The sequence below is a fragment of the Pteropus alecto genome, unplaced genomic scaffold (assembly GCF_000325575.1).
Source record: "Pteropus alecto unplaced genomic scaffold, ASM32557v1 scaffold68, whole genome shotgun sequence".
In the NCBI taxonomy this organism is placed as follows: Eukaryota; Metazoa; Chordata; class Mammalia; order Chiroptera; family Pteropodidae; genus Pteropus; species Pteropus alecto.
Genome location: NW_006441386.1, coordinates 827,583 through 844,926, shown reverse-complemented (window position 1 = coordinate 844,926; position 17,344 = coordinate 827,583). Strand labels below are relative to the sequence as shown.

General features: G+C 39.5%; 1 protein-coding gene across 2 annotated transcripts in view; it reads right to left on the bottom strand.

The window, feature by feature from the left end:
• Positions 1–9,095, bottom strand: part of TPST1 (tyrosylprotein sulfotransferase 1) — a 107,318-nt gene extending 98,223 nt beyond the window's left edge. Inside the window, exon 1 of one of the 2 annotated variants that reach the window (XM_006918515.2) lies at positions 8,840–9,095. The gene's annotated coding sequence lies outside the window, so the exon portion shown is untranslated. The remainder of the gene's footprint in view (positions 1–8,839) is intronic. The other variant, XM_015594568.2, reaches the window with a different exon arrangement.
• Positions 9,096–17,344: the final 8,249 nt, after the last annotated feature.

Below are 17,344 nucleotides of genomic sequence, written 5' to 3'. Positions count from 1 at the left end.
AGACAAGAAAAAGCTAAAGGAGTTCATCACCACCAGCCCAGTGTTACAAGAAATGTTAAAGAGACTTCTTCTTTAAGAAGGAAAAAGATAAAAGATAAAAAATACATATGATAAGATGGCAATAAGTACATATCTATCAACAATTACTTTAGATATAAATGGATTAAATGCTCCAATCAAAAGACAGGGTAGTGAATGGTTATGAAAACAAAACCCTTAAATATGCTGACTACAAGAGAGCCACTTTGTATCAAAAGACACACAGACTGAAAGCAAAGAGATGGAAAACAATATTTCATGAAAATGGAGACAAACAAAAAGTCAAAACAGACTTTAAAACATGAGACAAAGAGGGACCCAATAATCCCACCTCCCAGTATTTATCTGAACAAATCCAAAACACTACTTTGAAGGGATATGTGAGTCCATATGATCATTGCAGCATTATTTACAATAATCAAGATATGGAGGCAACCTGGATGTCCATCAATGGATGAATGGATAAAGAAGAGGTGGTACATATATACAATGAAATATTATTCAGCCATAAAAAAGAATAAAATCTTGCCACCTGTAACGACATAGATGGACCTAGAAAGTATTGTGCTAAGTGGAGTAAGTCAGGCAGAGAAAAACAAATACCATGTGATTTCAATTAAAATGTGGAATCTAAAGATCAAAATAAACAGAAACAAACTCATAGATACAGGGAATATTTTGAGAGCTGACAGATGGGAGGGACGTGGAGAAAGTGGGTTAAAAAGAGGAGGAGATTAATAAGTACAAATTGGTAGCTATAAAATAGTCATGGGTATGTAAAGTACACAAAGAATATAGTTGATAATATTGTAATAATTGTATGGTGTTGGATCGGTACTAGATTTATCAGGGTGATCATTTCATAAGTTATATAAATGTCTAATCACTATATAGTACACCTGAAACTAATATAATATTGTATGCCAACTGTAATTGAAAAATAAAAAATTATCAAAAAAAAAAAAAAAAGAAAAGAAATAAGTAAGACATTTGCCTAAAAAGAGAGAGGGAAATAGAAATGACATAAGTTTTCCTTCCCCAGAGAAGCTGAAGAAATATTTGCTGATATGAGGCTTGGATTTCAGAATAAGGGAATCAGGCCCACAAAGCTAAGACAGCATTTAACCATGTATGCCAAAGCAACAACAACAACAACAATAATGCATAATAAGAAAATCAAGTAGTACTTCTGAGAGATAATAATATTAATTATAATTTTTGTTTCTATTTTTCTTTTGTTTTTGTTTCTTTTGTTTTGAAGAAGTCCGAACGAAGAATTTTTTATATAATTAACTAAAGTTATCTTCATATTTTATAGACTCTCATAAGATTCGGTTCCTGACAGAATGATAGGAGTTAAGTTTTGCCAGTTTCATAAATTCAAGTCATGGAAATAACATTGCTTTTATAAATTAAGGTTGTTAATACAATTCTAAAGTAAGAACACCTGTTCTGAATTTCAGATTTCTATCAGAACCAGAGGAATAGAGGGCTTTTGAATGAGAAAGTAAAAAGATATGCCAATTTGACACTATTTCATTAAACTAAAAGCTGTGTAAATGCAGAAAAAGAATATACTACACAGGAAGGGCCTATGTTGATGCACTAAAATCCAAGAAACATATTAATACTATTACATGAGAGAAAAAAAGTGATACAAAACAAATTAATAAAAATGAGAAAGAAGTGACAACTCGCACCACAGAAATAGAAAGGATTATAAGGAAATACTACAACTAAATGCCAACAAATTGGACATCCTGGAAGAAACGAATACATTCCTAGAAATACATAATCTTCCGAGGTTGAATCTGGAAAAAACTGAATATCTGAAGAGACTGATAACTACTAACGAAATCAAATCAGTAATCAAAAAACTACCAGCAAACAAAAGGCCTGAACCAGATGGCTTCACAGATGAACTTTACCAAACATTGCAAAAAGAATGAACACCTATCCTTCTCAAACCATTCCAAAAATTGAAGAGAAAAGGCTCTGAAACTCATTTTACAAGGCTGGCATTACTCTGATACCAAAACCTGACAAAGACACTACAAAAAAAGAAAATTGTAAGCCAGTATCCATGATGAACACAGATGCAAAACTCCTCAGTAATATAACAGCAAACTGATTTCAGCAACACATTTAAAAGATCATGTACTATGATCAAATGGGATTTATTCTTGGAATGCATGGTTGGTTCTATATCCGCAAATCAATTAATGTGACACACCACAAAAACAAAATGAAGGATAAAAATCATATGGTCATAGGTGCAAAAAAAGCATCTGACAAAATCCAGCACCCATTTATGATAAAAACTCTCAGCTAAGTGGAAACAGAGAGAACATACCTCAACATAACAAAGGCTGTATAGGACAAACTCATAACTAACATCATACTCAACAGTAAAAAGCTAAAAGTCTTCTCTTTAACATCAGAAACAAAACAAGGATGTCCACTTTCACCTCTTTTATTCAACATTGTATCACAAGTCCCAGTCACAGCAGACAAGAAAAAGAAATAAAAGGCATCCAAATTGGAAAGGAAGACGTAAAACTGTCATTATTTGCAGATGGCGTAATACTATATACAGAGAACACTAAAGATTCCACCAAAAAACTGCTGGAACTAGTAAATGAATTCAATAAAGTCACAGGATATAAAATTAATATTCAGAAATCAGATGAATTTTTATATACCAATAATGAACTGTCAGAATGAGAAATTAAGAAAACAACATCATTTACAATTGTATCAAGGAATAAATTTAAACAAGAACGTAAAAGATCTGTACTCAGAAAATTATAAGGCACTGAACAAAAAAATGAAGACAATACAAATAAATGGAAGCATATACCCTGCCCATGGACAGGAAGAATTAACATTGTTAAAATGTCCATACACCCAAAGCATTCTATAGATTCAATGCCATTCCTATCAAAATACTAACGGCGTTTTTCACAGAACTAGAGCAAATGATCCTAAAATTTATATGTAACTCCGAAACACTCCCAAAGAGCCAAAGCAATATTGAGAAAGAACAAAGTTGGAGGTATTGCGTTACCTGATATCAAACTGTACTTCAAGGCTAGAGTAATCAAAACAGCATGGTATTGGCATAAAAACAGACACATAGATCAGTGGTATAGAACAGAGAGCCCAGAAATAAATCCACACTTATATAGTCAATTAACCTATGATAAAGGAGGCAAGAATATACAATGGGGTAAAGACAGTCTATTCAATAAGTGGTGTTGGGAAAACTGGACAGATACATACAAAAAAAAAAAAACTGGACCACCTTCTTACACCAGATATAAGAATAGACTCAAAATGGATTAAATACTTAAATACAGAACCCCAAACCATAAAACTCCTAGAAAACATGGGCAGGAAACTCTTTAGCATCGCTCTTAGTCACATTTTCCTTGATATATCTTCTCAGGCAAGGGAAACAAAAGAAAAAATAAACGAATAGGACTACATCAAACTAAAACGTTTTTGCACAGCAAAGGAAACCATCAACAAAACGAAAAGGTGACCTACTGAATGGGAGAAGAAATCTGCCAGATACATCTGATAAGGAGTTAATATCCAAAACTTATAAAGAACTCATACAACACCCCCCAAAAAAATCCAATTAAAAAATGGATAGACATTTCTCCAAAGAGGATGTACAGGTGGCCAATGGACATATTAAAAGATGCTCAATGTCACGAATTATCAGAGAAATACAAATTAAAACCACAATGAGAAATCACCTCACACCCATCAGAATGGCTGTCATCAATAAATCAACAAACACCACGTGTTGGCGAGGATGTGGAGAAAAAGGAACCCTGGTGCATTGTTGGTGAGACTACAAACTGGTGCAGCCACTATGGAAAACAGTATGTAGTTTACTTAAAAAATTAAAAATATGACTCAGCAATTCCACTTCTTGGAATTTATCTGAAGAAATCCAAAGCACTAATTTGAAGATATATGCATCCCTATGTTCGCTGCAGCAATACGAGTAGTAGCCAAGATGTGAAAGCAACCTAACTGTCCATCCATGGACAAATGGATAAGGAAGATGTGGTACATAAATACAATGGAATATTACTTGGCTCTACAAAAGAATGAAATCTTACCATTTGCAACATTATGGATGGACCTAGAGAGTATTACGCTAAGAGAAATAAGTCTGACAAAGAAAGACAAATACCATATGATTTCACTTATATGTGGAATCTAAAGAATAAAATAAATGAATAAACAAAACAAAAACAGCCTCATAGATACAGAGAAGAAACTGATGGCTGCCAGATGGGAGTGGGGAATTGGGAAGCTGGTTGAAAAAATTTAAGGGAATAAGAAGTACAATTGATAGTTACAAATAGTCACAGGGATGTAAAGTGCAACATAGGGAATACAGTCAATACTGTAATAACTACTATGGTGCCAGGTGGGTACTAGACTAATCGGGGATCACTTCTTAAATTATACAAATGTCCAACCACTGTACTGTATATTTGAAACTAATATAAAATAATACTGAATGACAACTGTGGTTGAAAAAATAAAATTAAAAAATAATATTTTAAATGAAAGACAAATTAAGACATCCCTAGTTAACAAAACTGAGAAAATTCATCACTGGAAGAGATGTTGTACAAGAACAAAGGGGGTCCTTAAGACATGAAAATGAAAAGACACTGGTCAGTATACAAAATCTACATAAAGAAATAAACAGCACCAATAAAGATAACTACATAGATAAAAACAAAAGATGGTATAAACATTTTTCTTTGTAACTCTTTTGTTTCTATCTGAATTAAAAGACAATTGCATTAAGCAATAATTTTAAAACTGTCAGTGGATTTTTAACATAAAATACATAATTTGATTTACAAAAAGAAGGGGAAATGAACAGAATTCTACTAAAATAAAGTTTCTGCATACTATTGAAATTAAGTTGGCATTAATCTGAAGTAAATTATTTTAAGATATTAATTGTAATCACCAGGAAAATAAAGAAAAGTCATGATAAAAGAAATAAGCTAATTAAAATATATACTAGGAAATGTCTATTACAAAAGAAGGCAATAATGGAGGAATAAACTAAGAAAACATAAAGACATATAGAAAACAAATAACAAAATGGCAAATGCAAATCCTAATGTACTGGTAATTATATTAAATGTAAATGGGTTAAACACTCAAGAGGCAAGACCAACCATGAAAATATGAGTGAACTATTAAGCAGCTACCCAAGAAACAGCTGGTCACCTTCCAAAAACATGAATTCAAGATGTTTTACATTATTTACCAAACTGATTAATTCAACCAATTTTTATTCAGTTTCTAAAATATACTAAGTACTGTGCATGGCTGTGACAAAAAGATAAAGCATTGTGATATAATAAAAATTATAGAATATATATTAGGTCTTCATTCCTGATGTACAGAGCTCCTATAACCCTTGGGATTTCTTGATAGGGATGGGAGAAGTGTCTTGTTATAAATAAGCCCCTTTAAACCGTATCTTGGAGGAAGGGGGCTGGTTGGCAAAGAAACCAACCCCTGACCTCAGAGAAGGACAAAGGGGCTGTAGATTAAGTCAATTACCAGTGGTCAATGATTTAATCAATTAGGCCTGTGTAATAAAGCTTTTATAAAAACCCTAAGGGTTTGGAGTGCTTCCAGGATGGTGAACAAATTTAGATGCTGGGAGGGTGGCATGCCCAGAGAAGGCCTGGAAGCTCCAGGCCCCTTCTACATACCTTGTCCTCTGCATCTCTTCCATTTGGCTGTTACTGAGTTATAGTGTTTATAATAAATGGGAAATGATAAGTAAAGAGCTTTTCTGAGTTCTGTGAGCCTGAGTTCCTTGATCTGTGAGGTCTGTACTCACTCTAGGTAGTTAATGTCATAATTGAGTTAAATTGTAGGAAACCCAGTTGGTGTCTGGAGAGTTGGAGAACTGCTTAATGTGAGGGGAAAATCCACACATTTGGTGTCAGAACTGTTGTGTGTAGTGTCGAAGAAACAATAGTTTACCTTTAGGCATGGTCCCTGACCTCTAACTCTTAATCTTAAGAAAAATGGACCCATGAGAAATAATATAAATAAAATGTGATAAATACTTTAATAGGTACCTGTACTTTAATAAGGTACACATACAAAGTACTAGGAAAGTAGGCAACTAACCATGCCAACAAAAGTGACATTTACTTTGATTTTTAAAGGATGAGTTAAATATTATAATTCTTTAGAGTTTTACCACTTCCTCTTTGCGCTTTCAACCAAGCTCTCAGCCCTAGCTGCATATTACCATCACATGGGAAGCATTTTTTAAATGACAGGGTCTGGCCTGACACTAGACCAACTGATTCAGAATCTCTGCTGATGACTTGAGCCCCTCATCCTTACTCTTTAAACTCTCCCAAGGTGGTTTTAAAGTAATGCCTAGGTTAAAAATGACTGACTCTGACTCTGTTCAGGCAAAACATGGCCAAGGCCTCAGCCAATCTTCTGACAGTGAGGAGAGAAAGAAAAGAATTTCAGGTATAAACAATAGGATCTATGATGGACTTAATGTCAGGAGAGAAGATTCTAAGGTTTCCAGAGTGAAGACCTTAAAATAGGAGTGTTAGTATATATGCTTGAGGGGGCTATGACTGAGGGAAGGGAAAGGAAAAAATAACCAAGCTTGAAGTACCAAGTATCCAACTATATTTATCCAATTAGCAGATGAAAATAAGGAACGCCTAAAACCTAAAGTTCAAGAAAAATGGGGACTGGATACACATCTTTGAAAACCATAAATATAAAGGTGCTATTTGAAGCCATGAAAGGAAGTGTAATTAGACAAGGAAATTAGAGTGAATAGAGAAAAGAACCAAAAGTAAAACCCTAAGGAACACCACATTAATCCAGGGGAAAAAAATGAAGTACCAGGGAAGGTTTTTTTGTTTGTTTTGGATGGTAGAAACCTGAGTGCGTATGCAAAGCTGAGAAAAAAGTTAGAATGTAGAGGGAGATCAGATGTTAACCTCAGAAATGAGGACCACTGTTCCTCTGAAAAAAGACCAGAAATCAGATAGGAACAGGAATAGAGAAAAATGACAGACCCTTAAGAGTTCAGGGCTGATGCCCGATTTCTTCTGTGAAGTAGGAAGCAAAATAAGCAATGGAGAAAAGTTGAGTAGGACAGAGTTAGAGAAGAATGGTAAATATCTATAAGCAACCATTTAGGTTTTAGTGCATAAGAGGAACCAGAGGGTAAGTCAAAGCATGTGAGAGTAAATTTGCCATCCAGAAGTTTAGAACAGCAACAGTTCAGTTACATGATTTTCTCCAGCCTGCTCTGGAGATCCCAGGAGCAGAAAAAAGCCAACTGATTCATCCCGGCTTGGAGACCATCATAATGAATGTGGCAAGAATAGCTTGAAGCCAATAACATTGCTTTTATTATTTTAAAAAGCCAAATTTATATTACTCTTTGGAAAAATGGACTGTAGCTATTTCCTCTGATAGCCAGAAAGTGTGGGTGTTGAAGTGGAGGGAGGGGGGATGGTGATTACTCTTAGAGGATGTCAGAACTGTCTCTCCTAAGCATTTTTGTTCCCTTCAGTTGATTCTAAGAAATCCAAACTTGATTCCACCAGACTCCTAAAGGATGAAAATTCACTGCAGGACAGGACTATCCAGCTGAGAGATAAACACATTAAACACTTCTTACATACAATGCTGATAGTAGGTTCCAGCTCTTCCCCTTAAAAAAAAAGGTTCAGTAAACGTGGATGGGGAGAGGGGAAAAAGGGGGTAATTAAATTGCAAAGCTAAGGCTCCTTTACAAAGCCAATTAATATAAAACAATACATATAAAATATGGTAAAACATAAAATACATAACACAAAGATTTATTCAGTCTTCTGTATAAATGCAGTGAATAAATAACTGACAATCTAATCTCTTTATGACATCCTCTAAGAGTTACTAATTCGTCCTGCCATTTTACACACCACTTTGGATACCAGACCTCATCTGGAAGGAGATCTAAAAGACTAACGTGTGAACATCCACCACGTGCCAGGCCTACTGTGTGCCACACTCATGGCAAGGCACTTTACATGTTAAAGATGAATTAAGATGTCAAAACTATAGGTCTGGCATACAGGAAAAAAAGTGTCTGAAGGGTTAGGTGTACAAGAAAGGAAGAAGTGTTAGGGACTGTGGTCGATTAAAGCGAAGGGAGAAGAGGTGAGTTGGAAAAGGAAGGCATCTGGGAGCAAATGGGCAAGACTCAGGGAACGTGGGGGTAGGAGGATGAAATGTAGAGTACATGGTATAAGGGGCAGCGATAGTAGTAAGCCTGCGCAAGCGAAGCCCAGGTAGAGGTGAGGACAAAAATCCGATCCCGGAGGGTTGGGGTTTACTCCCCGGAAGGCGCCCGAAAAGACTGCAGGGGCTGGGACGCGGTGTCAGCGCCGCGAAAAAGAAGAAAAGAGGCGGGTAAGGGGCGGGAGGCCGACCCTAGCGAAGCCAGAGACCCGGAAACGCTGACGCTCGGGGAAGTGGGGGTGCATGCAGCAGCCGACCATGCCACAACGTGGAGGTCCGCGCTTGGGGGGCGGGGCTGGACTACTGGCCCGGGGCGGACCGGGAGAAATGCCAGCAGGAGGCGACATGGGACCAAGGGATGCCAGGATGGAGCCTGCTGGGGCTCGAAGCCAGGTGGACGGCGGCGGACGGACAGCGGAGCCAGCTGGTGTTCCAAGCCGAGCCGCGGCAAGCGCGGCTCCCCTCTTACCTGGGATGAGTGAGGAGCTGCCGCGCCGCCTCCCCAGCATCCTGGGCTCAGCCACCTCTCCCACCGCCCTAGGTGGGGGCCATTCTGCTCGTCCCAGGAGCCCGCCCTCACCGCCAGGCGCCAGCAGCTGCCAGCCCAGCCTGGCCACGCGGAGCAGCGCCGACGCAACCCACGCCCGCAGCCGCCTCAGCAGCGACTCCCGCTGTCGCCGACTCAGCGACTGCCGCCAGCTTCCCAGGCGGGCGCGGAATCACACGCGTACGGCGATTGGCTGCCTGGCGCCCGGCCGGGCGATGTGTCGGTCTCTCTGATTCGTGGGTTCCACGGGCTACACCGAGGGAGGCGGGTTCGGAATTGCGCCCTGTCCCGCAGGCGCTGAGGGGCGGGGGTCCGTCATACGTCAGGGCCGAGCGTGTGCCCCCGCGTCCCTGTGTTTGCGCGCTCCTCCTTGAGACTCCCGGGGCGCCACCCGCCTGTGTTGGTTGTTACTCGAACAACCGTGTGCCTAGCCCGGCTGCCGAGGAGCCGTGCGCAAGTTGCAGTTCCCGCGCAGCCCCAACCCTTCACGTGGGTTGCCTTCATCCATGAAACCCTGGGAAAGGGCAAGAAAAAGAGCTTTTCCAGGAACATTCCTCCCTCCCCCCCACCCCGCCCTCGCGCGCTTGTCCACTACCTCAAGTACCAACCTCTGTGCACGCTACTGGCGGAGGAACTTTCGTCTTAATGGAGATAACTTACAAATGCAAAAATCAAAGTCAAACAATATTCCATTGCACACAAAAGTGTGAATACTGCCCCTACTACAGGGGAGGAGAACTGATACCTGAAAGAGAAGTGAAAACTAGGAAAGAATACGGTAAAGAGGGAAGGGAGCCGATGGGGAGAGGGCTGAAATATCACAACTGAAAATCAACTTCACATTTACAATTATTTCTGTGAAAACGAATAAAGGAAACCTCATTTATAATGAAGTTGGGAAGCCTCGAAGGAGACGAGCTCAGACACAAATCACTGCACCTTGCAGACTCCGAGAGGAAGCTAAGGGGTTCCCACGAGGAAGATGCTACTTTACTACCCCAACAAGAGGAAGATTTTCTTCTTACTCAGCAACAACGCAGCCAATGAGCAGCTATCACCACCCTGAACTCTTGCTGTCCTTCAGTGGACTTTCTATTATTCCTGAATACGCCTGTATTGCTGGTAAAATAACAATTTTATTTTTAAGGTTGGTACTCCCTATAGGCATATTCATACCAGTCTCTATCAAAGCAATTATTTCAACTCTGAACACAGATTGGAGAAAGCATCCATTTACGAATCCAACACCTATGTTCAAAATCGCTGTCAACCGTCCTGAAAAGATTTTTGTTATCTAAAGAACGGGGTCTATAGAATATGTACCTTAGGGAGTTACTGTAAAAATCAAATGAGGTCCACACAAAACCTTGTACACCAATGTTCATAGCAGCGTTATTCATAAGAGACAATAGAATGGAAACAAACCAGATGTTTATCAACTGATTAAACAAAATGAGGCATATCCATACAATGAAATACTATCCATTCACAAAAAGGAATAAAGTTTTGACACATGTTACAACATGAATGAATCTTGAAAATATTATGCTAAGTGAAAGAAGCTAGTCACAAAAGACCACATATTGTATGAGTTCATTTATGTGAAATGTCCAGAGTAGGCAAATCCATGTAGACAAAGAGTAGATTAGTGGATGCCTTAGGCTGAGGAGATTGAGGGAAAATGGGAAGTGACAGCTATTGGGTATGGGATTTCTTTTGGGGTGGTTGATGAAAATGTTCTAAAATCGATTGTGGTGCTGGTTGCACAATTGTATGACTATGCTAGAAATCATTGAATTGTGTATTTTAGGTGAATTTTGTGGTATATGAATTATATCTCAATAAAGCTGTTATTTTTAAAAAAGATCAAATGAGATAGCAAACCTCTGAAAGCCCTTAGCTATGGTGCCTCTCTAAGGGTTCAGTATATCTAAATTGATTTTTTTCTTTATTCAGTTTAGCAAACTCTTTTAAGCAATTTGATCTGAGGTAATTTAAAGAAACATCCACCATATTTTTCTTTGGAACATTAAGTCAAATGAAAATGATTTGACCCAACATGCTTTGGGGTGGTAGAAATGGGGCAGTAGGATTACAAAGCTGATCGAAAGAAACTGAGTGAGGTCAGCAAGTTGAGAACAAAGAGAAAGGGAAGGAAGGAGATAGCACTCTACAAGACGATTATAGACAGCTCCAAAGTCATTTAACCAGCTTTTAATGTTAAAGGCTACGTCCCATTCCACCTCTGCATTCCAGACCCCTTTAAGAAAAGAGCTCACCATGACCTGAGTAAGCTGAAGCCACTGTCAGCACCATTGGACATTAATCCCATAAAAACAGCTCCTGCCATCCTCTTCACAAACCGGAAAAAAAATAGCTCTCTGAGATGACCTCCACACACCCAAAAACTACTTTACTTACCTACACAAAAGACTTCACAAAAGAAATGAGTTGCTGGGTTGGGGGGATAGAGACAGCATTTGTATCTCACATATTAAATTCTGAGAAAGATTCTAGATGAGTGTAAGAACAGGAAACACACATGCCTTCAGTGAAATCTGGCAGGGAAATTGGCTCCCTACCTGTCACATGGCAGGATGTTTCCATTAGCATGATAGCTTCAGGTGGCCCTGGGGCCACACCGTAACAAGCAGCCAGAAGCTCGATCTGAAGCAAAGCTCAGGGTCTTTTGGGAACAAAACTTTTCTGCTTTCCAAATCTACCCTCAACTCATAGAGTGTGAGGGGGAGCAGAGTTTTGCTGCCTCAAATATGCCTTTTTTTGGATATTATTTTAAGTTGGTTATTTTTAACCAAAGACTCAAAAAGAATCTTCAACTTTTCTCCCAACTGCCTAAAAGAATTTAGATAGAAGATCTGCTCCAGGAAAAGAGCTATCATCATAGATAATTGTATTTTAATATGAACTAGTATGTAATAAACAGGGAAGGACCTTTGATCAAGGTCCTCTCTGTGTCCCATTGTTAAAGGTGGTCCAGCAAACATTTGTTTACCAAACATTTGAATCCTTCCTCCCCTTTGAGGCCCTACCCCTTAACTCAAGATGGCAAATAAGTCTCAACTGCTCAATTTGTCCTCAGGCCCCATGTTCTTATAGAATCCTGGCACATATATATGTAAAATTTGGTTATTTTCTCCTGTTAATCTGTCTCATGTCAATTTGATTATTACACCAGTCAAAAGAACTAAGAGGGGAGAGAAATTTTTTCCTTCCTCACAGAACTAATAAGAAAAAAGACTCAAAAATATACTCTTAAGTGAAGAAAACAAAGTTAAAAACAGCCTGCATAATATGTCCATTGTGTTTTTAAGTACGCACGCATGCACACACATGCTTGTGTTTTCAGAGACAATCTCCAGAAAGATGCACAGTAAACTGACAACAGTGGTTGTTTCTGGGAGAGAAACTGAGGGACTTGGGCACAGGAGTAGAAAAGAGATTTATTTTTCACTGTATACTCTTTGGAATTTTATGCCGTGTGCTTGGATTACCTATTCAAAATGAAAAAAAGTGAATAAATTCATAACTTTTTTTTAAAAAAGGAACTCTCTCCTGGAAAACTCACTGTTTAAGCCTATATGGACATCTAGTTCACATGACATTCCTATTTCTCTGTGTAATTTAATAAGCTTCATATTGAGTACATATATTCTGAACACTTCACATCTATTATTCCCTCTCAGCCTCACCTTTTCCAGGTGATAGCTCAGACTCAGATAACCTCACCTGAGAGCATAGACAGCTTTGCCCCCTGACCAATAGGAAATTCTAAAGGCTCAGAGCTTGTTTCTTCCAAACAGCCTAGACAACGCCAGCAGGCCCAAGAAAAGAAGGGAAGTGGACAAGTGCTGACACCCCATTGAGAGCCCAGAAGTCGCTGTCCTCCAAGCCAGTCTTTGTACAGCTTCTGCCTCAGGGATTCATCTCCCAGGAAGAAGGCTCACCCAAAGGTAAATGAGGACCCCTTACTACAGTAATCTCACCCCCTAGAAGGAAAATGTTTGTGCGACACACCTAGGAACGTTCAGACTTTGAGAAGAACTGAAGAGACAGCACAGCACTTTTATTTCTTGGGGGTGGGGGCAGGTGTGGGCTTTGATTTGGTTTTTGGAAGGACAAAAGTTGCAGATCTTCCTTCATGGCATTTCCATTCTTGAATCTGGCATATAGAGAGGATAGTGCAGAGGTGGGAGGTGGGATTGGGGCCCTCAGAAATGGAAAATTGGAGAAGACAGCAATGCAAGATCTCACTTTTTTAGTCTCTACCCCAGCCCAAAAGAGTTGGAAATGAGGGTCAGGAATAAGGGTTTTGGGCACAGAAAAAAGAAAGGACAGGATATCTTTGCAATGCAAGTGCAGAAGCAGAGACCTTTTAGAGAGCACAAACATGGCTGTGGGAAGAAGTGAGGACAAAGGGAGTTCTTAAGGGTAAAGGCAGAAATGGTGATGACAGAAGATGGTTTGTTTGCTGCCCCTCTGTCTTGTTCCAAGCACAGGTGCTAATTGAATGAATGGATGGGTGAATGAATGGATTAGTAAAAGCTGCAGCTATGGCCAATAGGGCAAAGCAGAGAGGGACACAGGGAAGAGAAGAGGGAATTCCAGAGCCAAAGTTCCTTCATGGGGAATTGAGGGTGAACTTTCACTTGACTTAAAGTGACCCAAAAGCCCTGGCTGACTTGGGATAATATAAAACACTTACCTGCAAAAAGCACCAAAGAGCCAATGAGCTGCAGGAGACAACTTCACTATTCTCTTGAAACTTGTGGGATAGAGGAATTTGAGACAAAAAGAAAATGGTGATACAACTTAAAGAAAAAGAAAAAAAAATGAGCATACTTCCTCACTTTCCTCACCCCTAGATCCAGGAAAACTGGCTAGGTCAGGCCCCTCAGCCACATCATCATTTTAAAATGAGAATCCAGCCCAGCCTATGAGCAGGCATTTTCCAAATGGTTACACAGAATTTCTGCACCTTCCAAAAATACCTCTTCATGCGACTCCTGCCAGGGAGGGAGGGCCACATGCCCAAACTGTAAACAACCAACTGGGCTTCCTGAGCCCAGGAGCTGCCACCCACATGCTCTGCAGACCCCCTGATACAGGAAATGCCCACTGCTCCATGGGTAAAGCCAGCCAGACAGCTACTGGTACTGAGCCAAAGACGAGGAGCAAAGCATCCCCTAGTTCCATGTGTGACAAGAGATCAAATGACTTCCAGGAGTGGTTTCCAAACCTAGCTATGCCTATAAACCACCTGTACAGCTTTGCAAAATAAATGCCAGGCTTCTTGTTAGTTTTATGAAGTAGAAGCTCTGGGAAACGGGGATGGGAGTAGTGACTAACTAGGAAGTAGCACAAAAGAGACTTAAGAGAGGCTATTTCATGATATTCTGTTTCCTGACCTGGGAATTACCTGACTTGTTCATTTTGTGAAAATTCATCGCACTATTCACACATGTGTACTTTTCTGTATGTTTGCTATACTTCATTTTTTTAAAAAAGATCCCAGATAAATTCTACTTCTCTGCTGGATTTGAGAACCACTGAGTCAGAGATCCAGGTTAAGAGCTTTGGGTTACACTAGTAATGCTGGGTGCTTTTTAAATATGGGCTGGAGTTGGTAGAGGTGTCTGCCTCTCTTCTGACCTACAGGTAAGTGGAAGGACAAAGGTGGGAGATATTCTTGGAAGCAGCCAGCTCTTCTCTGCCCACAGATGCTGACTAGTGATACCAGTGCAGACCAGGAACAGCTGCCAAGCCTAGTGACTTATTCTGCACCACACCTCTTGGACAGGGCTTCCTTAGGCCCCTGTGACCTGGTCAAAAGGGCCATTTTCTCCTGGGGCTTGGTTTCCCTCCCTGGGAAGGGAGAGAAAGACTGCAAAGAGACTGCAAAGACTATGAGCTTCTTGCCACCCTTACTGGTCCCTTTCCCAGGGCAGGCAGCTTCTATGAATGATATGCTACTCCTAGCAGGATCTAGAGGACTCCAGCACAATGTCCCGAGCCCAACACTGTTGTAGGCTCTGAAGACAAGCAGTGAACAAGTCAGTCTCTGGTGCACCGATGGGTTTATATTTTAATGTAGAGCCTGATATTTAATTACATATGAAAGGGATCAGAATATGCTGCCTCAAAATATGCCACTGTGGCATAAGGATTATTTTGAGTTGAAGGCAATTAAGAAACAGAAAACACAGGAATTCTTTGTCCTCCTTTCTGCCTGAAGCAAAGCATTAATTTCCTTTTTGTAAAATAAATTTCCATTTGTAAAGGGCTAGACTTAGAGGAAAGAGGAGTGAAAATTGATGGAAGAAATATCAATAATTTAAGAGATGCCGATAACAACATCTTACTGGCAGAAAGCAGCAATGATTTGAAATCATTTCTGATGAAAGTGAAAGAAAAAAGGGACAAAGCAAGACTGCCTTTGAACATCAAAAAGACAAAAATCATGACTACGGAAGAAATACCCAACTTTATAATAGACAATGAAGACATTAAAATTGTTAAAAGATTTTGTTTACCTTGGTTCAATCAATTCAAATGCAGACGGCAGCCTAGAAGAGAAGGCAGAGACTTGGAAGGGCAGCAAAGGAAGAATCAGAGAAGATCACCAAGAGCAAAGATGTGTGTCATTAGCGACCAGAGCTAAGATCATCCATATCCTCGTATTCCCAATTACTATGTACTGATGGGAAAGTTGGACAGTAAAGAAGGCTGTTAGGAAGAAAAACTGATTCATTTGAAATATGGTGTTGTAAGAGGATTCTGTGGATACCTTGGGCCACCAGAAAGATAAACAAGTGGATCCTAGAGCAAATTAAGCCCAAAACATCACTGGAGGCAAAAATGACAAAACTGAAGTTATCCTACTTTGAGCCCATCACAAAAAATCAGGGTTCTTTGGAAAAGACAATGATGTTGGGAAAAATAGAAGGCAGCAGAAAAAGAGGAAGACCAAATATGAGATGAACTGACTCCATAAAAAAAACCATAGGCAAGAATCTAGGGGAGGTGGGCAGGGTTTTTGAGGACAGGACATTGTGGGCATCACTCATTCTTAGGGTCGCCAGGGAACACAAAAGTGCCCCCTCTAATCAGTAAGAGGAGAACAACTTGAGGATAACTCTTATCACCTTATCACCACTAAATAACCCTTATCTTCCATTAGTTTCCCACATATACTTAACTTACCACACTTTACTGCTCATAGAAGCCTAAAACCTCTTCTTCCCTTTTCCCTATTAAGTTAAGAATATAAACCTTTAATTCTAGCCACTTAAGGAGCCAGCTACTTCCTTTGTAACCTTTTACCAAGTGTCCAACTATTGATTCACCAATTATTAACATTTGCTTAATCTCTCCCTCTCAATAGATATGTAGATAGATGATAGCTGGATAGATAGATAGATAGATAGATAGATAGATAGATAGATAGATAGATAGATATAGATATATAATTATCATTATTGTTATTGAACCATTTGAGAATATATTACAGACATCATGTCTTGTGTTCTTTTACCCCTAAATACCTCATTGGTATCACCTAAAAGCAAGGACACTCTCTTATACAAAGATCCAATGAAGAAAATTTAACCTTGATATACTATTATGTAATATAGTCTATATTCGAATTTCCCCAGTTGTACCAATTATGTCTTTTACAGCTATTTATTCCTTTGAATCTGTATGTTGCATTTAGTTGTTATATCATGTCACTTCAGTCTATTTTAATCTGGAATAGTTCCTCAATCTTTGTCTTTTATTCTTGAGGCACACTAGTTATTTGTAAAATAGCCTTCATCTTGAATTTGTCTTCTGTCTAAGGTAATACATTTGGGGGCTGTAATGTCCCAGAAGTGATATTGTGCCTTTCTCAGTATATCACAGCAGGAGGCACACAAAATCAGTTTGTCCCATTATTGATGATGTTAATTTTGATAATCTGCTTAAGGCAGTGTTCACCAGTTTTCTTCACTGTGAAGTGACCATTTTTCCCTTTGTAACTTATAAGTAATCTGTTGAAATTACTTATTATTTCAGAGACTGTGGAAATATCATATTCCCTTTCTGATAATGATTCCTGCGTGGCACTGCTGTGCTTGCTAGTCATTCAAGGAAAGTAGAGCTGTCCTGGGCCTAGAGGCTGAGGTGCTGGAGATCATAGAGCCAGGTAGGGCAGAAAATGAAAAGCAACTGGCACAGAAAACTGTGCAGAGAACAGAGAAGGCAATCTGAATGCTATTCAGGGAGTCGAGCTGTAGCTCACTGAGTTGTGGGTGGAAGGTACCCCATGTCCCTTCAGTGCCACCAGGCACCACAGGGCTTGCCCAGTAGTTCTGGCTCTTCTCCAGGATCATGCTTTGGAGAAGGACCAGTTGTCAGGAAACAAGGCTG